The sequence below is a fragment of the Lynx canadensis genome, chromosome D3 (genome assembly GCF_007474595.2).
Source record: "Lynx canadensis isolate LIC74 chromosome D3, mLynCan4.pri.v2, whole genome shotgun sequence".
Classification (NCBI taxonomy): Eukaryota; Metazoa; Chordata; class Mammalia; order Carnivora; family Felidae; genus Lynx; species Lynx canadensis.
The window spans coordinates 73,540,851-73,563,751 of NC_044314.2; the positions used below are offsets into that span (position 1 = coordinate 73,540,851).

Consider the following 22,901-nt stretch of genomic DNA (forward strand, 5'->3'; position numbering starts at 1 on the left):
TAGAGGAATGTGTGTAGACAACTCCTCAGGCCTGACCCGTGAACAGTCAAGGGACCCATGGACAGGCTCACCCCCAGGAGTCTGAGTAGAACAGAGTCTGCCCTGAGGTGATGGGGGGCAACGTTGGGAGACCTGGTCTAACGCTTAGGCAGAGAGTGGCTAGAGTAGTGGGGAGGCAGAAGTGGTCTGGGATTGGCTCTGCTCACATCATAAACTGGCATGTCTGTGTCTGGACGCTAGGGGGCACTCAAGGCCTGTTTTGAGGGGTCACAGTAGATCAGAGCTGTGAATTGCCACCTGCCACTGCCTGTGCCTTCTACTCAGGGCTCACATCTGTGACCTCCCCCCCACCCCCGCGCCCTGAAATTGCCCCTACCCTGCCCATCCCCCTGACATCCTCAGACAGAGACAACTAAAGAGGTCAGTGAGCAGTCAGAAAACAGGGGGGTCGCATTTGCATGGTTGGGCCCTCCCCCTCTCAACAGATGAAGAGGTGAAGGGAGAGGTGAAGGGAGGCTCTGCTCAGCTGTGAGGCAACAGAAGGCAGGATTGGTGCTGACCTCCGCCATGGCCTGGTCCCCTCTCCTCCTCACCCTCCTCGCTCACTGCACAGGTGACTTGATGTGGGGACACGGGAAGGGGTCCTGGAAGCACAAGTGTGGGCCTGATTCCTCCTCTTGTCTCCAGACCCCAGGAATATCATCTCTGTTGTTTCTCTTTGCAGGGATTTGGGCTCAGTCGGGGCCGAATCAACCATCCTCAGTGTCTGGGGCCCTGGGCCAGAGGGTCACCATCTCCTGCACAGGAGTTGGTAGTTGGGTGGACTGGTACCAACAAATCCCAGGAATGGCCCCCAAAACCATCATCTATGATAATAACAACCGACCCTCCGGGGTCCCTGATCGATTCTCCGGCTCCAAGTCTGGCAGCACAGGCACCCTGACCATCACTGGGCTCCAGGCCGAGGACGAGGCTGATTATTACTGCTCATCGTGGTACAGCAGTGGCAGAGCTTACACAGTGGTCCAGGCCTGTGGGGAAGTGAGACAAAAACCTAGTTACTCATCTGTAAAGAGGGAAACACATCAGCAGTTGCCTCCTCAGCTTAGCCTGTGATTCTGCTCATTCCGTGGCTGACGACTTGGACGCAGGTCCTTGCAAGGGCACCTCCCGTGAGTGAGGTTCCTCCTGTCCTTTCTGTCCTCAAAGTCACTCTCAGAAAACCCTTCTGACACAAAGTGTTCATGAAAGAGAAATCTCTTGTTTTATCAGCTGAGGTATTTAACTTCTAGGCCAGATCATATCAATTTTTCCTTGTGATATTAAAATAAATGAAGCATTTTTGTTTTTTCTCTGAAGTCTACCCATGTGGTGCCTGAAGAATAAGTTAGCCTTATCTGCATCTGGGACTATTATCTCTATGGCAGTGGCTAGTTTCTTCTTATTATCTAATATTTGTGAAAAAATGCCAATTTAAAAGTATAAAATTATGAAGATAAGTTTCAAAACCTTTGTCCATAGGAAAAACCCTGCACTTTAATGTTTATAACAACTGATTCCTAATCACTAAGGCCTGGAAGCAACTTAAACTTGGCACATGGATACTTATTCTAGGTTTAAATGTAATCTCCCAAACCAGGAACCAACTAAGAGGTCACCCAGGAGGTGCCACTTTTATAAATAATTTGATAATTATATCCAACATTGGAAGAAGCAAAACTCTGCAAACATCTGTAGGTCACGGGGGTGCTAAAGGCTGAAAACGAAAGAATCACGTGAACAGAGTAAAACATTCTGAGCCACAGAATTATTGTATATGATACTAATGACACTTAAATGACACTCTGTCATTGTCTGGCATTGTCTCCCAAACAAACGCAAGCAAATCAGAGCACAACCACCACACATACCGGTGTGAGCACACATACAAGGACAGGGTGTGTCTAGAGGCTCACGAGCCAACCAAAAGGGCCCCCAGGAGGCAAAACTAGAAAGATTTCAACCACAGGAACATAAAAGGACTGGGTTGTAACTCAGTGTCTACACATATGTCTGCCGTCCACATTGTTAACTGATGGTATAAATAAAGGGAATCAGATGAGACACATTTCCATGCAGAGATTTCATGGAACAGGTGGAAACCCTCGGCTTGGATGACGTCAGGCATAACCCCCACTCAGTAAGTATGCACAAAGGCACCAACAAGAGGGACAGTCTGGAGAAGTGTCACAGTAAGAGAAGCTTAAGGACAATTCACAACTCAATGTCGCAAAGAATCTTAACTGGATCTGACTACAGAAAGAGGACATTAGGGAAAAACTAAGAAAATCTGAATAAACTGTGGATATTAATTGTTACGCGTTGAACTGTGTCTCCAACAATTCACGTGATTAAAAGTTCTAAAAACTCCCATATTTCAGGATGAGACCCTATTTGGAAATGAGGCTGTTGCAGATGTAATCATCAGGGTGAGACCAGTAGAGTGTAACCGCATGAGTCCTAGGATTTCTGTGTCTTTGTTATCCCTCTGACTCGGTCTGGAATGATGCTGAAAGGAATCTCACTATTTTTGAGAAAAAAACCTATGAACCCATCCTACCTTGTCCAGAGAACCCTGGTGTTACCAGAAAATATCTAGACATTTTGTTGCCTTTTCACTCTTAACCCATGGAACATTTACCAAATAAAATAACAGGGTTGAATGTGAGTGGGGTTCTCTTCCCTGAGTGTCCCGTAATGGATGAGCAGAGAACGAATTTCTAATTTCGAATCCCTGTACTATAAAATGGTTTATATCATGTTCATCCTGAGAACACTTACAAAACTGGACCAATAGAGAGGCAAATGGGTCATGAGTATACCAGAGAAGAAAATTAGATTCCAGACTAAGTATAAAGGCCTGGTCAAAACCCAGATTAGGAATTAAGTACAGTGGATAACTCTCTGTGGAGAGCTGGTAGTCTTTTGACAAACAGAGACTTCAAATGCGCCAGAGCCTGTACCATGGAGGTGGTGGGATATAACCGGAGATTCTCATAATACGGCAACAACAGCAAAAAGTATTCAAAGTTCAAGGGTAACCCCCATGGACTTTTTATCACATATGAACCGGGAGTGAACCTGGGAAATATGAGGCCTTGAAATTGGTTTCGATTAGAGACTGGTAGGGGTGCCTGGGTGGCTCAGTCCATTAAGCTTAGGACTTTGGCTCAGGCCATGATCTCGTGGTTCGTGAGGCGAAGCTCTGCCTTGGGCTGTGTGCCACTAACTCAGAGCCTGGAACTTGCTTTTGATCTGCGTCTCCCGCTCTCTCTCTGTACCTCCCTGCTCTCTCTCTCTCTGTCTCTCTGTGTCTCTCTTTTTCTCCCTCTCTCTCTCTCTTAAAAAAAATACACATTAAAACAAATTCAGATTGGAGACTGGTAGTGATGCCAGGGCACTGCAGCAAGCAAACCCAATGTCAGGGAACAGTAATATGTCCAGGAACATAAACACTGTAAACTCATCCCATGGTGAGCAGACCGGACGCTGTTAGCGAACTGAAGAAATATACGTCTCCATCCCAAGCACCCGGGAGAGGATCTACTCATGCTCCTTCCCTGAGCACTGAAAGCTCAAATATCCATCTGCAAAGGTCAGAGTGTCCTCTAGGGATGCTGTGTGTTGTCAGAGCAGCTGGGTGACCAGGACCGGGGTCAGCAGTGGCCTGTTCACACTGGCACAGGGCTGTGAGGCAGGCCAGCAGAAAAATACCCAAAAAGGTATTTTCCCGACAGAGCTTACTACCCGACAGAACTCAGTCCCATGACCCAGAAGTTCCTGGTGGTCTAAGCCCTCCTTTCTCAGTGTACAATGTATTATAATTACTCACACCACATCCCTCTCCAGTCCTTCTCTGTGTCACACAAGATTCTACTCATACTGAAAATATTCTCAGAATTATTTTCCTCAGTGGTTTATCTAGTCCATCTCTGCCCTGTTCATGACAATAAATCCAGGATATATCTCCTGGGATTTATATCACACACACACACACACACAAACACACACACACACACACACATATATGTATATATATCACACAAACTACGTATAAATAAAACATGAGATAGAGTTACACACACATGCACAATTCTAGTCATCGACTCTCAGTTAAAATAGAACCATGTGTTCTGGTCATATAAATATTTAATGCTTCCCATTGAATACCTCCCATGCAACATCTCCTCCTTGTGTGTCATAGTGAGTCACATGAAAAACCAACATGTTCCACGACCTTGACAGTTTTGTTTGTCCTTTCAGCACTGAGTGTCTGCAGCCTACCGGTACTTAGCTGGAGCCCAGGAAAGGTTCTTGATTTAAAAAGAATATATCATTGTATAAAAAAAGAAAAAATACACATATCCACATTCCTTACCTTATTGCCAAAACTAGTATCTCTTCTTTCGTTTGAATCATCATAATCCATCCACATTTTTAAGCACAGAGATGGAGGTCATCTTAGACAAACCCTTAGGCCTCACACACAGCCTCCAGGTAATTCCTAAATCCAGGGATCTCCACAATAAATGTAATGCTAAAATGTCCACACTACCCAAAGCATTTCTATAAATTCAATGCAATCCCCATAAAAACTCCAAGGACGTTTTGCACAGAAATAAAAAAAAAAAACCCAAATTTTGTATAGAACCAGAAAAGACCCCAAATTGCCAAAGCAATCTTGAGAAGGAACAAACCTCGAGACACCATACTTTGTACTTTCAAATTATATTACAAAGCTGTAGTCATGAACACCAACGTGGTATTGTTCTCGAGAGACACATAGGCTGATGCCATAGAATAAAAGACCAGAAAGTCATTCACGTTCCTCTTGACCACCCGGGAAGACATAGGCTGAAAACGGTCCTTTGCAAGGTCTCCAGAACAGAGCTACCATGGATTTGGGAGGGAATTCAGAAAGAATATGCATGGATCCTAGAGAAGATGCCCAAATGGGATCCTTAGGATCCCACTGATATTTCCTGATGCACTTTGGGAGAGAAAACTGGAATGACGCAGACGTCTGACAATGAGCACATTGACATAGAGGCTGGGATAGAGTGTGAATCAACACACTCCTTATGAGTAAGAAGCACATGTAAAGAACAATCTCACCAAGGTCAGGTCCCACCTGCCAAAGGCCCCCATGGGAGCTTCCCTCTGCTCTCTGCTGTTTCCTGCATTGGCACGGGCCCTGGAGCCCTGCCTCCACTGTCATATCCAATTAACTCCTTCCCCTTTTGATACACCTTTACTGTTAGAGGAATGTGTGTAGAGACAACTCTTCAGGCCTGACCCACTAAGTGTCAAGGGAGTCATGGACAGGCTCACCCCCAGGAGTCTGAGTAGAACAGAGAGTCTGCCCTGAGGTGATGGGGGGCCATGTGGGGAGACCTGGTCTAACGCTTAGGCAGAGGAGAGTGGCTAGAGCAGTGGGAGGCAGAAGTGGTCTCTGATGGGCTCTGCTCACTTCATAAACTGGCATGTCTGTGTCTGGACGCTAGGGGGCACTCAAGGCCTGTTTCTGAGGGGTCAGGGTAGATCAGAGCTGTGAATTGCCACCTGCCACTGTCTGTGCCCTCTGCTCAGGCCTCACATCTGTGACCTCCCCACCCCTGCCCTGAAATTGCCCCTACCCTGCCCATCCCCCTGACATCCTCAGACAGAGGCACCTAAAGAAGTCGGTGAGGACTCAGAAAACAGGGGGGTCGCATTTGCATGGTTGGGCCCTCCCCCTCTCAACAGATCAAGAGGTGAAGGGAGAGGTGAAGGGAGGCTCTGCTCAGCTGTGAGGCAACAGAAGGCAGGATCGGTGCTGACCTCCGCCATGGCCTGGTCCCCTCTCCTCATCACCCTCCTCGCTCACTGCACAGGTGACTCGATGTGGGGACACGGGAAGGGGTTCTGGAAGCACAAGTGTGGGCCTGATTCCTCCTCTTGTCTCTAGACCCCAGGAATATCCTCTCTGTTGTTTTTCTTTCCAGGGATTTGGGCTCAGTCGGGGCCGAATCAACCATCCTCAGTGTCTGGGGCCCTGGGCCAGAGGGTCACCATCTCCTGCACAGGAGTTGGTAGTTGGGTGGACTGGTACCAACAAATCCCAGGAATGGCCCCCAAAACCATCATCTATAATAACAACAACCGACCCTCAGGGGTCCCTGATCGATTCTCCGGCTCCACGTCTGGCAGCACAGCCACCCTGACCATCACTGGGCTCCAGGCCGAGGACGAGGCTGATTATTACTGTTCATCGTGGTACAGCAGTGGCAGAGCTTACACAGTGGTCCAGGCCTGTGGGGAAGTGAGACAAAAACCTAGTTACTCATCTGTAAAGAGGGAAACACATCAGCAGTTGCCTCCTCAGCTCAGCCTGTGATTCTGCTCATTCCGTGGCTGATGACTTGGGCGCAGGTCCATGCAAGGGCACCTCCCGTGAGTGAGGGTCCTCCTGTCCTTTCTGTCCTCAAAGTCACTCTCAGAAAACCCTTCTTACACAGGAGTCTTCATGAAAGAGAAATGTCTTGTTCTCAGCTGAGGTATTTTACTTCTGGGCCAGATCATATCAATTTTTCCTTCTGATATAAAAAGAAATGAAGCATTTTCATTTTTCCTCTGAACTCTACCCATGTGGTGCCTGAAGAATAAGTCAGCCTTATTTGCATCTGGTACTATTATCTCATTGGTGGTGGCTAGTGTTGTCTTGTTATCTCTTATTTGTGAAAAAATGCCAATTTCAGAGTATAAAATTATGAAGATAAGTTTCAAAACTTTTGTCCAGAGGAAAAACCCTGCACTTCTATGTTTATAACAACTTATTCCTAATCACTAAGGCCTGAAAGAAACTTAAACTTGGCACATGGATACTTATTCTAGGTTTAAATGTAATCACCCAAACCAGAAACCAACGAAGAGGTCACCCAGGAAGTGCCACTTTTGTAAATAATTTGATAGTTATATCAAACATTGGAAGAAGCAAAACTCTGCAAACATCTGCAGGTCGTGGAAGGGCTAAACGCTGAAAAGGAGTTAATCATGTGAACGAGGAAAACATTCTGAGCCACAGAATTATTCTATATGATACTAATGGCACTTAAATGACACTCTGTCATCGTCAGAATTCACTGAACACTGTACACGCCCCATGTCAGAAACTTAACGAGTACGTAGAAAAATGTAGGAATTTGGGGCACATGATGGAAAGTAGAAGGTGACAAAACTCATGTAGCTGCAGTAACACGTGTGAGCCCACGTCAGTGCAGGGGTGGGGCGAGCCACTGAGCCGAGGGGCTGAAAGTGAGTGGAGCCTCTACGTGTAAAGACCTAAGAAACTGCAGGAAAGTTCTGTCCTCTAGTAACTAAGGTTGTGTCCCGTGGGGGAGCCGGTTGACGATCGTGACGTGACTGCACTGTGTACTGTCACCGAACAATGAAGTAAATGGATGGAATGTGGTGCTGGAGCCACAGTTGTCACTTGAGGAAAGGAAAGTCACACATACAACCAAGGGAGGAGGCTGGGGAGAGGATGTGGTCACGGATTAGAGCCGCAGATGACAGTTTGACGACGTGTGTAGTTTGATGGAGACAGAGACTTGCATGTGGACACAGTCACCAATATGTCCATGGTCCTGGCTTAGTTTCTTCATGTATTTGTCCTTCATGCGTCAGCTGAGTGAAACCGGAAGCAATAATGCCCCATAAGGCCTGAGATGCATTTTCCCAGATATTACTTTCTAATACTATTCTCCCAGGAAGACATGGGGCTTCCTCGGGGGAATCTTAATTCCCAGACAGCAATGGTGCAGGATGAGTATGGAGGATCTTATTAGTGTCAGAAAACAAAAAAAGTGCAGGAAAAACCCTGCACTTTAATGTTTATAACAACTGATTCCTAATCACTAAAGCCTGAAAGCAACCTAAACGTGGCACATGGATATTTATTCTAGGTTTAAACTAATCACCCAAACCAGGAACCAACTAAGAGGTCACCCAGGAGGTGCCACTTTTATAAATAATTTGATAATTATATCCAACATTGGAAGAAGCAAAACTGTGCAAACATCTGTAGGTCGCGGGGGTGCTAAACGCTGAAAAAGAATGAATCACGTGAACAGAGGAAAATATTCTGAGCCACAGAATTATTGTATATGATACTAATGACACTTCAATGACACTCTGTCATTGTCTGTCATTGTCTCCCAAACAAACGCAAGCAAATCAGCCCCCAACCACCACACATACCCGTGTGCGCACACACGCAAGGGTTTGTCTAGGAGCTCACGAGTCAACTTAAAGGGCCCCCATGAGGCAAAACTAGAAAGATTTCAACCACAGGAACATAAAAGGATTGGGTTGTAACTCAGTGTCTACACATATGTCTGCCGTCCATATTGTTAACTGATGGTATAAATAAATGGAATCAGATGAGACACATTCCCGTGCAGACATTTCATGGAACAGGTGTAAACCCTTGGCTTGAATGACGTCAGGCATAATCCCCACTCAGTAAGTATGCACAAAGGCACCAAAAGAGGGACTGTCTGAAGAAGTGTCACAGTAAGAGAAGCTTAAGGACAATTCACAACTCAATGTCACAAAGAATCATAAACTGGATCATACAACAGAAAAGGGACATTAGGTAAAAACTAAGAAAATCTGAATAAACTGTGGATATTAATTGTTACGCGTTGAATTGTGTCGCCAACAATTCATGTGATTAAAAGTTCTAAAAACTCCCATATTTCAGGATGAGACCTTATTTGGAAATGAGACTATTGCTGATGTAATTACCAGGGTGAGACCAGTAAAGTGTAAGAGCATGTGTCATAGTCTTTCTCTGTCTGTTTTTCCTCTGACTCAGTCTGTAATGATGCTGAAAGGAATCTCACTATTTTAGAGAAAAAGGCCTATGAACCCATCCTACATTGTCCAGAGAACCCTGATATTACCGTAAAAAATCTAGACATTTTGTTGTCTTTTCACTGTTAACCCATGGAACATTATCAAATAAATATAATAGGGATGAATGTGAGTGGGATTCCCTTTCCTGAATGCCCCTTAATGGATGAGCTGAGAACGAATTTCTAAGAAGATAGAGGTCCCTTGTACTGTATAATGTTTTATATCAATGTTCATCCTGAGAACACTTACAAAACTGGACTAATAGAGAGGAAAATGAGTCATAAGTACACCAGAGAAGAAAATTAAATTCCAGACTGAGTACAAAGGCCCGGTCAAAACCCAGATTGGGAAGTAAATACAGTGGATACCTCTCTGCGGAGAGCAGGTAGTCTTTTGACAAACAGAGACTTCAAAGAAAAGAGTAATAAAGGAATTTAAATTGTTTAAATCTAAATCTAGATTTAAGAAGAGAACAAAATAACAAAAATGATATTAAACTTAATATATTACATAATGATGTTAAATTATATTGCATTTATTTTTTTTTCAACGTTTTTATTTATTTTTGGGACAGAGAGAGACAGAGCATGAACGGGGGAGGGGCAGAGAGAGAGGGAGACACAGAATCGGAAACAGGCTCCAGGCTCTGAGCGATCAGCCCAGAGCCTGACGCGGGGCTCGAACTCACGCACCGCGAGATCGTGACCTGACTGAAGTCGGACGCTTAACCGACTGCGCCACCCAGGCGCCCCAATTATATTGCATTTAAATGGACAAATTGTTCCAGTTACAGACATGGATTGACATAACAGAGCATAATGGTTAAAATTAAAAAAAAAAATTATACCCTGCAACCATGAAAGTACAAAAAGATGTGGTTATATAAGTGTCACGCCAAAGACTAAGGGAAGAAATTTTCTAGAAAACCAGTGACACATTTAATAGTGATAAAATAATCTATTCAAGAAAAGAAAGAAGCTCAAATATTATACCTTTGCAAAACTATCTGAAGAATAAATTATAGAAGCAAAGAGAGGAATAACTAGTCCACAATTACAGTTGCAGGTGTTAACACAATGGTCTTAAAACTGAATGAATACAGAAAAAAAACAGTACACATAAAAAAGAGAACAGAAGAATTAAAAGGAGTACAAATCTGAACGGTAATTGCTTAAGTAATTACATAAAGACAGGAGTAAAAAAAAACTGAGGGATTTCCTGATTTACTTCTAATGGATTTTTATGCTTTATCTTGGTTCTGTGAACAGGGGTGGCTCCCTGCGTTTCCTTCTTATTCCTTTTTTTCATCTTCCCACCTCTCTTATCTTCTCCTTTCCTTACCACTCACCCAGAGCTAGTGCACAGCAGGAAGGGATGCTCTGGCCACTGCACTGGGAGGATGGACTTGGCATATCTCACGTTCCTGTTCCCACGTAGTTCCCACATGCCCACCTTTACACATGTGACACAAACCCCTTTAACTGTCCTCAACCTTATTTTTCCCTCTCACATCCTTCCCGACAGTGCACATAGCTGGAGCCCTCAACCTCACCATCATCCTTTCCCTCACCCTCAGTCCAGGGCCACGGTCACCTCTCCATGCTCTTCCTTGTGGGCCCTACTTGCTCATCTTCCTCCTCCAGATTCCCTGTATACTCAGTCCTCAGGCCCTCCGGACACAGCCTTGCCTGCTCTGTTGTAGTCAGGCACATTGTTGAAACTGACACCACAATGTCTGTCTAAAGTGTAAGTTTCTTAGTTAATAATACTGTACTTTAGATTTGAAATTTGCAGACAGGATAGATCTTAAGGGTTCTCATGAAAGAAAGAAGGAAGGAAAGAAAGAAAGAAAGAAAGAAGAAAAAAGAAGAAAGAAGAAGAAAGAAAGAAAGAAGAAAAGAGAGACGAGAAAGACGAGCAAAGAGTATGAATAAGACAGAAACAGAACGAAGCAGAAGAAGAGACCTAAAGAAAACAATAGAGCAATACAGACCGAAAAGGATGAGCCACCTCCCGTCTCCAGCCCACCTCCCATCCTCCCCTCCTCTCTCTCCTCCCTACCCCTCCGCCCCTCCCTCCGCACTCCCATCTCGCCGCCCCCTCCTCCCCCTCTCCCTCCTCCCTCTCTCTCCTCCCCCTCTCCCCTCTCCCTCCCGCCCACCTCTCTCCTCCCTCCCTCCCTCCCTCCCCCTCCCCTCGCTCTCCTCCCTCCTCCTCCCCTCTCTCTCCTCCCTCCCTCCTCCCTCTCTCTCCTCCCTCCCTCCTCCCCTCTCCTCCCTCCCTCCTCCCCTTCTCCTCCCTCCCCCTCTCTCTTCTCCATCCTTCCCTCCCTCTCCCCTCTCTCTCCTCCCTCCCCTCCCCTCTCTCTCCTCCCTCCCTCCATCCCTCCTCCCCTCTCTTCTCCTCCTTCTCCTTGGGAGAGAAAGAAAATAGAAAAACTGGCATGTATACGAAGTGATAAATGTATTGATTAGCTTGTTTCACCTCACAGTTTTAATGTATATCCAATCTTCATTCTGTGCCTTAAGTGCATACAATGTTTGATTTTTTATTATACTTGGAAAAGCTGAAAAGTTAAACAGAATTAATAATAAAAACAATGTTGCATTTCAACAATATTTCTCCCATTTTCAATCTCTAAGAAATACAAATAAAATAAAAGCCAAGCACCTCACTCTGACATAGAAGTACTTTTACATTTAGGCGTCAAATGTCCTCACCCCTTTTGCACTTACATTCCATTTGCTCAAAGCTGCTGTCAAATGACGTAGTTTCCGTCCCCTCAACACATCATATCTGATGACCCACCCACCTCCAATTCCTTCTTTCTTCTGGGAAGGTAGTGTGTTTTATTTGACCTGCTGTAGGAACCCTGGTCCCAACTCTCCACCCAGAGAACCAGTCTCCTCCCTCACGTGGCCCACCTGAGACAGCAGCTCAGGTGTGTGCTTCCAGAAACCGCTGCCTTCTCAACCCACTGTGGCCCTATTCATGGTGCTTGGTGGTGATTCACCACATTTCTTTCTCTGACAAACACAGAAACTCTCGGTGGGAAGGCTGTTTGTTCATATGAGTTACCTTGGGCACTAGGGCATATGGCATGTGGATGCTTGTGGTCTGACAGTGGCCAGGCTGTCAGGTCAGTGTCCCTGACATCCTTTCCAGGGACAGACTGAAGCTTGACCTGTGGGCAGCAGGGGGCACTGTCGGCCTCCTCAGGAAGAGCACACTGGGGGCCCCCTGCTGTGTACCCTACAACCCCCTTAGGGCGCCCACACTTTTGCCTATGTGTGCTAGTGGGGACTCAGCAGCTGTGTCCCCTCTGGCTGGGAGGGGTCTGCTGCTCACAGGTCTGTGGAAGGTTCTGGCAGCTGCTTCTTCCCTGGTCCCTCCCAGGAGACAAACTCTGAGTCTCTGTGGAAATCAGCCCCCTCTTTCTAAGGGACTAAGCTGACACCTCAGCTAGTAGGCAGGACCGAAATCTGTGTGAACAGCCGGTCCCCATGAGTCCATGGAGAAGACAAAAGAAACCGCTACATGCCCGCCCTGATCTGGGGCTGCAGGAGGAGCATCCATCATGGCCTGGACCCTTCTCCTTGTGCTCCTGGTGCTCCTGGCTCACTGCACAGGTAGGGACATCTCCAGATCCATGGCAGCTCTTGAGTGGGTGTCACCCTCACTGTCACAGACCACCAAGCAGCTTAACCTTTTCCGCTGCCCCGTTTCCCATGAGGGTCTGTGTTTACAGGTTCCCTGTGCCAGCAGGGGATGACCCAGCTACCCTCCTTCTAAAGACTTCCACTGTGCTCCAGATCTATGGGGAAGTGAAACAAAAACCTGGCCTGCACCCTCCCGACCTGGTGTGCCCCTCATAACAGGGGCTCTACCATGCCTGGCTTAGGGGGTCAATGGCATTGTCATTTCTTCTGTCAGCACCTGAGTTTCCTCAGTCCACTTGATCTGATAGTATCACATACTTTTATTCAGATCAAAATTTGGATTAATCCATTGATAATATAGTCTCACCCTGTTAATGTTGCACTGGAAGTAATCCCATGCTCAGAGATTAATAGCTCTTAATGAAGAAATTGGATAAGAATGAAAAGGCTGATTCTGGCCACGCTCTCTGGAGAGTGTAGAGTGACTCAGATATGCTTCTGGTCTGAGTGTTTCCATTTGGGGTTGTGATGCAACCCCCACACGCACGTGGGAATTGTATTATCTATTCTAGCATCAACCTCCAAAAATGAAAATTAGAAATAATATCATCTACAATAGCATCAAAAATATGAAACATATAAGGAAAGATCTGAAAGAATTTGAGAATTTTATGTACTAAAAATTATAAACCATTCAAAGGGAGATTAAAGGTTTAAATACATGTACAGATCTATCTGGCTTATGGGTCTAAATATTCAACTTGGTAAAGATGTCAATCCTCCCAGAATTGACCAATACAATCATTGTAATAGCTTTGGTAAAATGTCCTTGAAATGGTGGGGAATTTTAGAAAAGAAAAAAAGAAAAGAAAGTAGAAACACTAAGAAAACATGTGACTAGAATATAGCCCTGGGAGAATCCTGCCCTGTGTCCTCAGGCCAGCTTGTCTCTGAGGAGGATAAGGCCCAGGAAGTTGGTCTGAAGTCAGAAGAAACAAGTCAGGGTGACAGCACAGACATGCAGTGTCAACCAAGGACACGGACCGGGTAGAGGACCCTCTGTCCGAAGGCCGAAGCACAGAGTGTGAGTGCAACAGGCCTGTTGCTGGGGACCCCTGGCGACGAGTCTATATAGTGCCCCCCACAGTGTGCATCTGGGGCGATGGTTTCTGTTCATCACTTCAACCTGGCGAAGGACCCTGTGACTTGTAACTTGTTGGAGAATTGGGGCCAGAAGACAGGTACATGAAGAGGGCAGCAAGTGATCTCAGAAACTCCGTATTTTCAAGGGTTACAAGTGGAACTTGTATCCATAATTCCCGGGAAGACAGTCTGAGGAAACTGACCAAAAAGAGGTCACCTCCGATGGCTGCCTTGGCCTCTCTTGGAAGGCATGTGGGTGTATCCCTACCCCACATGGGATGTTGTTTACCTGGTCTTGTGGAGGCATATGTAGTGGGAAGTCATGCCTACTGGAGAAGTCTTGTGTGCTAAAGTTCTTGACTGCAACTTAAGGATGAATTTGAACCCCCCTGACCAGCACAATGAAAGGCCCCATGTCCCAGGCCTAGGAGGAAATGAGATTCTAGCTCCTTGAGCACCCACGCCCAATTTCATCTGTCTACAATGACAATTTTCATGGATTCTTTCTACTAACTTGTCAATGTAAGGCAAGATCTACATGATCTTGTAAGGAATGATCTGATCTGTGAGGAAATTTAAAATGAGTGTGTATCTTAGCAAATGTGTATCAAGTCTCCTGCACCGATGTAGCAGAGGAACGCCCAGGGTTTCCTTCTCAATTTGTATTCAGATTTATTTTCTCCTTTCTGCCATTCCCTCCCCATTCATTAACCTTGCTGGCATCCCGAGCTTTGTGCTCTAAATCCCCAAAGTGAGTTAGGCTTTGGACCAAGTAATAAGGAACTCCAAATATCCCTGCCCCCCATATTTTCTGTAATTTAGGTTCCTGTTCCCAGGATCTACAGACTCATCCATCCATGAGGTTGGGGTCAGATCTCAAGGGCAAAATCATCTGTAGCAGAAAAAGCAGCAACATGAGATGAAATTGTGGCCTGGCACAAAACACATATGTGGAAGCCATAGAAATATGGACTGGGGAGATCTTGTCTCATTGTTATCTGAGATGAAACCTCTGGCTTCAGGTCTGCCAAGGCATGATTTCTTAGGTCCTGTCCTAAGACAAGTCTGACTGCTGGGTCCAGACATGGGGCCATCTGGACAAAAACTGTTCCAGATCAGTGAAGAATCAAGATGCAGCCTCCCTCCTCCTCTTGTGGGCCCTTCACTCTCTGGACACTTATTGCATCTAACTGTACATAATTTACAATCTGTCCTCATCCTCTCAAACTATGTCCCCAAATCCAGTCCTTGGCAACACATATTGCGATACCATCTCGCATTGAGCAGAAATCCCTTGATGCAATGGTCAGCCTTCCCTGGGGGCCAGGTCCATGAAGTGTCAGGTTAGAACCAGAGACACAGGAGTCCAACTGCATTTGACTTAGGACAGTTGACTCACCAAGAGTTCCTTCGTCCCACACTATTTACTAAAACATACTTGGTGCCACACTTGGTCTAGAGGCTCAGGATACAGTGTAGGCAAGACAGGGATTGTCCCTGTCCTCAGGGAGCTGATGCTATCTGGGAAAGGGAAAACAAACCAGGAAAAGCATAAACACATGTAAAATGTTACCATGGAGTGAGGGGAGTTGAGTATCGTAGGTGGATACAGGAGCCACTGGAGCATTTGACAAAAAAGACACAGGATCTAATTCAAGCTCATGAAGAAAAGTCCAGATGTTTCAAGTGAACATGAATGAGGAGGAGGGAGGAAGGAAGCCAGTGGGAACGCCGGTAGCTGTTAGAGGATAATGGACAGACTCAGCAAGTTTGGGGAGAAAGGAGGCACCGAAGAAAGGGGTGTGGCTTCGAACTAACCCTTAGGAGCTGGATGGCATGTGAGTGAGCTCCTAGGGAGAACATTCTTTTTTTTTTTTTTTAATATATGAAATTTATTGTCAAATTGGTTTCCATACAACACCCAGTGCTCATCCCAAAAGGTGCCCTCCTCAATACCCATCACCCACCCTCCCCTCCCTCCCACCCCCCATCAACCCTCAGTTTGTTCTCAGTTTTTAACTGTCTCTTATGCTTTGGCTCTCTCTCACTCTAACCTCTTTTTTTTTTCCTTCCCCTAGGGAGAACATTCTTGATCAGGGGTATGGAGATGAGGCCCCAAGTTCACCCCCATGATGGAAGCATCAACAACCTCCCTGCCTTGTTCAGTGGTAACATGGGGATATTTCGGGGTGTCTGGGTGGTTGGGTCGCTTAAGCGTCTGACTCTTGATTTCAGCTCAGGCCATGATCTCACGGTTTGTGAGTTCAAGCCCCATGTCAGGCAGCTTTGCACTGGCAGTGTGGAGCCTGCTTGGGATTCTCTTTCACTCTCTCTCTCTGCCCCTCCCCTACTCATTTTCTCTTCTCTCTCTCTCTCTCTCTCTCTCTCTCTCTCTCTCAAAATAAATAAATAAATAAAACTTAAGAAAATAAAACACAGGCATATTTCCTCTCCAGATAACAAGTGGGAAATCCTTCAGGACTCACTCTTCTTTCTCTGATAGTTATCTGAGATGACCCTTCTCCATGACCCCCATGTCCCCAGGCTGATTTCCCACATAGGAACAAAATGCCTCTGCATTCCCATGTATCGCATCCACACAACAAGCCATCCAGAATGAGAGATCCTCGTCATCCTGGACCCATTGATCAGGAATCCCAGCCTTCAGGACTGGACCGGATCTCTTACACCATCTTCCCTGCCATCAACATGGTACCAGAAAGAAATTCATCTGATTTCTCCCAGAAAGATGAGGTTCATCTCAGCATTTGGGGCTGGGATCAATCACATTCTGACAGCATGACTGGAAGATGTGGGTCTGGATAGGAGAGGAAAAGGTCAGACGGTTTGTGCAAGCATCCCCACCTTGTATATCACTCAGCTCTTTATTACCAGCTCTGCCCTCCACCCTCATAGCTGGTTCATGTTTGAGTCTTGTGTTGTGTACGTTAAGAGCTGAGCAGGGGACACAGACCATGGGGTTTCTGTCTCATACGGTTGTAATTCTGACTCCCAGAGTTTTCTAATGTCTTATAAAACATAAGACATCCCATGACCACCTGTGGTTTTCTCCTCCATCTGTCCCTTCCTCAGGAGAGGACCAGTCCCAGAGGCCCAGCACAAGATGCTCTGTACACATCCCATGATGGTTCCCCATCTGCTCCAGTCCCGAGTAAGTGCCACTCCAGGTCACCTCAGGATCATTGCTGAGAGACTCCACCTCACAGGGAGGTCACAGAAGGCACTACCACATTTAACCTTTTCGGTGTCCTGGGAGTGGGATCAGAATTAGCCAGACTCAAAAAGCCAAATATCTGATTCTCATACAAATACAAAATGGACAAGTGTAAAATATGCTATTCAACTCATCTATTAGTGAGAAGACCAATAAAATGGTGAAGCTTGAATAAAGAGCAGATAAAAAACAAAAATACTTACAGTTCACCAGGAAAACGGACTTTGAAAAAATATTTTTGTGTGTTGGAGATACACTGCTAAATTTGTAACAAGCAAGGAATCACATAAGAGGAAAAAACATGTGTCCTGCACAGAAAGAGACACGTCTTCATGGGGTAGCACAGTGCTCTGGATTTGATCCTGACTGAAAAGGAATCTGAGCAGAGATGCCACCTCGACCCTGACCCATGAACAGCCAAGGTAGCCATGGCCAGACCTTGAAGAGTCTGGGTAGAGTATACAGCTTTCCTTGAGGTAATGGGAGGCAACATAAGGGGTTACCTGGCCCTAAAGCAGGGGATAGGGGACAAAGCAGTAGGATGTCAGGAAGTGTGCCTGACTAGCTCCAGTCACATGTCACACAATGCTGTGTCTGGGCCTGGACCACCAAGGGACACATACGGCCCATTTCAAGGGTTAAAAGGTGATCAGAGCTGGGACCTGCCACCTGGAACTGCCTGTGCCCTATGTTCAGGGCTCACAGTGGTGACATCCACACCCCCCTGGCCCCACACAGCCCCTCCCATACCCATCCCCTTACCTCCTCAACAGAGAGACCTGACCCAGGGCCAGTGAAGTGTTAGACAGCTATGAGTCTCATTTGCATGGACAGATCCTCCCCCTCTTAGAGAATGAAAAGGGGAAGAGACCTATTAGGGGAGGTCTGCACACTGTGGGTTACAGAAGGTAGGAACAGTGATGACTTCCACCATGGCCTGGACCCCTCTTCTCCTCACCCTACTTGCTCACTGTACAGGTAACTGGATGTGAGGCCAAGGGAAGGGGCCCTTGGAGGACATGTGGGTCCTGCTTTTTCCTCTTGTCTCTAGACCCCGGCATCACGGTCTCTGTGTCTCTCATTTGCAGGGTCCTGGGCCCAGTCTGTGCTGACTCAGCCACCATCAGTGTCTGGGACCCTAGGCCAGAGGATCACCATCTCCTGCACCGGAAGCAGCTCCAACATCGGGGGTGGTAATGATGTGAGCTGGTACCAACAAGTCCCAGGAATGGGCCCCAAAACCGTCATCTATTGGGATAACAGCAAACCCTCGGGGGTCCCAGATAGATTCTCCGGCTCAAAGTCTGGCAGTTCAGGCACCCTGACCATCACTGGGCTGCAGGCTGAGGACGAGGCTGATTATTACTGCTCAGCGTGGGATGATAGTCTCAGTGCTCACACAGTGCTCCAGGCCTGTGGGGAAGTGAGACAAAAACATGCTGTCCCTGCAGTGATGGGATTTCTTTTGCAGCCCCCATCTTCTGCCAAGACAGCTGGTTCCCCTTTTGTTTGACCTAAATCTGAGGTCTGAAACCCAACTCAGGGAACTTTCTCTAGGATATGTGTCCTTGTCCTCTCAACTGTGTCTCTGCAGCCTGTCCTTGCAGGTACACATTTTCTGTTTCATGCAAACTGAGCAGAAATTCCTGTACGCTGGGATATTGCCCTGGGGACAGAGTCCCTGAGGCTTGTGCCTGTCTGCTAGGGCTACCGTAACATAAAACCGTAGACTGTGTGGCTAATCCAAAAGATACTGATTTTCTCACAGTTCTGGATGCTGAATGTCCAAGTTCAAGGTGTTGCCAGCTTTGATTTCTCCTGAGGTCTCTCTCTTTGGCTTGCAGATGGTGGCGTTCTTCCTGGGTGCTCACATGGCCTTGTTTGTGTTTTCCCCTCTGGTGTCTCTACCTCTTCTTATAAAGACATCATCCCTATTTTTTAGGACACCACCCATATGACCTCATTTATCCATAATTACATGCCTCAGTGCCTTATCTGCAAACATCACAATGTGGGTTAGGATTTCCACATAGGGTTTTGAGGGCACACAGTTCAGTCCTTATCAAGGGGTCAGGACAGAGCCAGGACTCAGAGTCCAGCTGTGTCTGGCTTAGGATAGTCCACTCTTCCAATGGTATGCATTCACACCCTTTACTGAACCCTTGCTACATGGCAGACTTGGGTTTAAGGGGTCAGGACACAGCAAAGGAAACACATGGAGGGTACACCTGCTCAGGGAACTGACAGTGTCTGGAAGTAGAGAGAAGAAACAGAAGTAAAACATACTGTGTCTCAGGCTGACTTCCCAGAGTGGGACAAATGTCCCTGCAGTCCCAGAATGAGGTCCATACAACACACCCTCTGGACGAGAGATTTGCCCTCCATGACCCACTGACCAGAAACTTCGGTTTTCAAGTTGCCTGGACCAGATCACTCCACCATCTCCCCTGAAATCATCATGGTGACCAGGGAGGGGATTGTCCGAGTGGCTTGGGTAATACAGTGGCTATCTGGTTGGAACTGGGCTTAGTCACTGACTAATCACATGGCTGGGGATTTGGGGTTCAAATAGGAGAAGAAAATGACAAAATTTCACCAAATATGGCCGTGCCTACCACCTCTTCTTCCCTCTACCCTCTTTGTTATTCAAGTTGGGACATGGACTATGGACACTGGCATCTGGGCAGGGGACATGGGCCAGGTTGTTTCCATCTCATAAAATCATAGCTCAATCCCACGACCATTCTGATGTCCATGCACCTGATCAATTCCAGACCAACACACACTCACTCCCAGGCACGAGGTGTTGATATGAAATGTAGGCATTCACATGAGAGTTAGAAAGCAGAAAGTATAGGGTCGCCTGGATGGCTCAGTTGGTTAGGCGACTGACTTCGGCTCAGGTCATGATCTCACAGATTGTGAGTTCAAGCACCGTGTCAGGCTCTGTGCTGACAGCTCAGAGCCTGGAGCCTGCTTCGGATTCTGTGTCTCCCCCTCTCTCTACCCCTCCCCTGCTCACACTCTGTGTCTCTCTGTCTCTCAATAATAAATAAACGTTAAAAAAATTGAAAAAAGAAAGAAAGCAGAAAGTATATTACTCACATGATGACCTTCTCTTCCCAGAGGTAGAAAGAAAGTAAAGAGTTGCAAGAAACTTCAATGGTGGTCACTTCCCCACCACCTGACACCTGTGATCACCTTGTGATCATGATTTCTCATGGTTTTTGCAGGACCTAGAGCACAGACTTAGCATTGTCTGACCATTTGTCTTGATCCCTCTGTAGAATTGAACCATGCAAAGGGCTAGAAAAAAACAAAGAATAAGACTGAGATTTGGATAAAGGACTGCACATGAGTTAGGGTTCTCCTAAGAAACAGAACCTATAAGATGCATGTGTATATGTATGTGTAATATAATGTATGTCTATGTGCATGTCTATGTGTGCATATCAATCTATCTGAGATATTTATTTTAAGGACTCTTTAGCCATTGTTGTAGAGGTTGGCAAGTCCAAAATCCACAGTGTGGGCTGGAAGGCCACAGACCCAGGAGAGGAAGTGTAGATGTTGTAGTTTTGTTCTGAGGGCAATGTGTTCCCAGAATCCCTTCTTTCTGTGCAAGGTCAGTCTTTTCTACATCAAGGCCTTCAACTGATTTGATGAGGCCCATTCGCATTATGGATGGTAATTGGCTTTAATAAAAGTCTACTGACTTAATTCCATTTTTTAAAATTTATTCCTTTATTTGAGAGAGAGAGAGAGAGAGAGCACAGTGGGGGGGGGCGGGAGGCAGTGAGAGAAGGGGAGAGAGAATCCCAATCAGGCTCCGTGCTTTCAGCTCAGACCCTAATGCAGGGCTCAATCTTATGAACCGTGAGATCATGACCTGATCTGAAATCAAGAGTCAGTTGCTTAACTGACTGAGCCACCCAGGTGCCCCTACTCATTTACTTCTTAATATCATGTGAAATATATATTCGCAGAAACTACTAAAATCATGTTAGACCAAACATCTGGCTCTCATGGCCTACACAAGCTACACATAATTTAACCATCACAGACCCAATTCCTCAGGGTGTGGAATGGACTAAGAAGTGTGAGACAGGTATGCCCTCGTTGGCGACTTAAGGATCAAGGTGTCAGGTCATGGCCACCACAGACTGGATGCGCCTAGTCCTCCCTGTTCTTACCACCCAGATGAATGCTTCCTGAGCTCCAGCAGGGATCGTACCCTAGCTCTGCCCCACTCTCTGAAGTGTCGATCCTGCCCTGTGCTCACAGATCTCCACACCTCTCCCTGCTGATCCAGCCTCCATCAGGGACAGAGACCCCAGGACAGAAATGCACTCTCTACTGTCCCCCAAAGGAGCAACAGCAGTGGACAGAATGACATGATTTTGACACGTCATTACCGGGATATCTCCTCAAATCTCTGGACTCAACCAGAGATGAGCCAAATCATTGACTCAACCATGTACCCTGGGACCAAGGTTCCTTTTTTGTCTCCACATCATGCTACCTCATCAGCACTTGTTTCCAATCCAGAATGAAGCCAGACATCACTGACCAACACTTCCCAAAGGTCCTAGTGCTCCTCCAGTGACCCAGGCTCAGGAACATGAGATCCAACCTTCTTGGGCCCCACAGTCAATCCACTCCATCCTGCAGTGCTAACTACAGGTTGACTACTTCTTCCACTTGGTCCTCTCCTTCTCCTTCTTCTTCTTCTGTTTTTTTCTTCTTCTTCCTTGAGACTCCCCTGTCTGTGTCTCCACTGCTCTGTTACAGGGCCCTGGGCACAGTCTCCACTGACATAGGAAGCATACATGTCAGGGTCTGTGGGACAGAAGGTCACCCTCACGTGCACTGGAAACAGTAACAATGTTGGAACAAATTATGTGGGCTGGTACCAACAGATTTCTCACGGTGGCCCCAAAACTGTGATGCTCAGGACAAGTAGGCTCTCACAGTTCCAGATCTCTGGCTCCCACTCTGGGAACACAGCCTCTCTGACCATATTGGGCCTACAGCTTAAGGACGAGGCTGACTATTACTGCTCAGTGTGGGATGAAAGCATCAATGCTGACACAGTGCTACAGGCCCATGGGGACCTAAGACAAAAACCTGCCCCTGCCCCTCGTTATTGTCACCCCCATTACTGCCTGTGACAAACAAACAGGGAGACCATGGACACCCTAGAGGGTGTGAGGGTCTGCTCTGAGCACAGAACGACCTTAAAAGGTCGGTCACAGTTGCTCTCCCTCATACTGTTTTTTTCTAAAAACAAAGCAAAACAAAACTATTGAGATAATTTGCATGCCACAAAGTTCATTCATTTACAGTATACAATTCCATGGTCTTTAGTATAGTTCCACAGTTGGACAACTTCTATCATGACTGAATTTACCACATTTCCATCACCTGCAGAGAAACCTTGGACCTACCAGCAGTGAAGTCACTGTTGCCACTGCGCTCAGCCCTTTGTAGCCACAAACTCCATTCTGTCTGCGGTGATTTCTTGTGGGTATTTCATGTGCACTGTAACACTGAACATGTGCCATTTTAAGTGCCCCATTCACCCACATTAGGTGCATGCACATTGCTGTGGGAACATCACCATCTGTAAATGTATGGAATGTTTCACTTAGTTGCATATCATCCTTGTGTGGAGCCCATGCTAATCTATCTGGAAGGTTCCAATTTTATTGCATAGGCTGTCGAAACAAACGTGTGATTGCCTTCTGTTGCTGAATTCTTAGGTGTAATATGTTTTTGAGGTCCATCTAGTTATACCTGGCTCTGTAGTTCACTTTTTTAAATTGGTGACTAGTATTTCACTGTATGGATGCACCATATATTCATTATGTATTTATCAGCTGATGGACATTTGTGTCGTTGACACCTTCTGTCTATTATGCATTGTG

The 22,901-nt window shown here is 46.3% G+C and overlaps 1 non-coding gene and 2 gene segments (V, D, J or C); 2 read left to right on the forward strand and 1 right to left on the reverse strand.

The window, feature by feature from the left end:
• Positions 1-22,901, forward strand: part of LOC115528231 — a 917,695-nt gene that overhangs the window by 367,820 nt on the left and 526,974 nt on the right.
• The window catches only part of LOC116738411, a 688,014-nt gene that overhangs the window by 171,073 nt on the left and 494,040 nt on the right, over positions 1-22,901 (forward strand).
• Positions 22,602-22,705, reverse strand: LOC115498850. Its single transcript, XR_003963977.1, has one exon. It is a non-coding gene; the product is annotated as a U6 spliceosomal RNA (small nuclear RNA).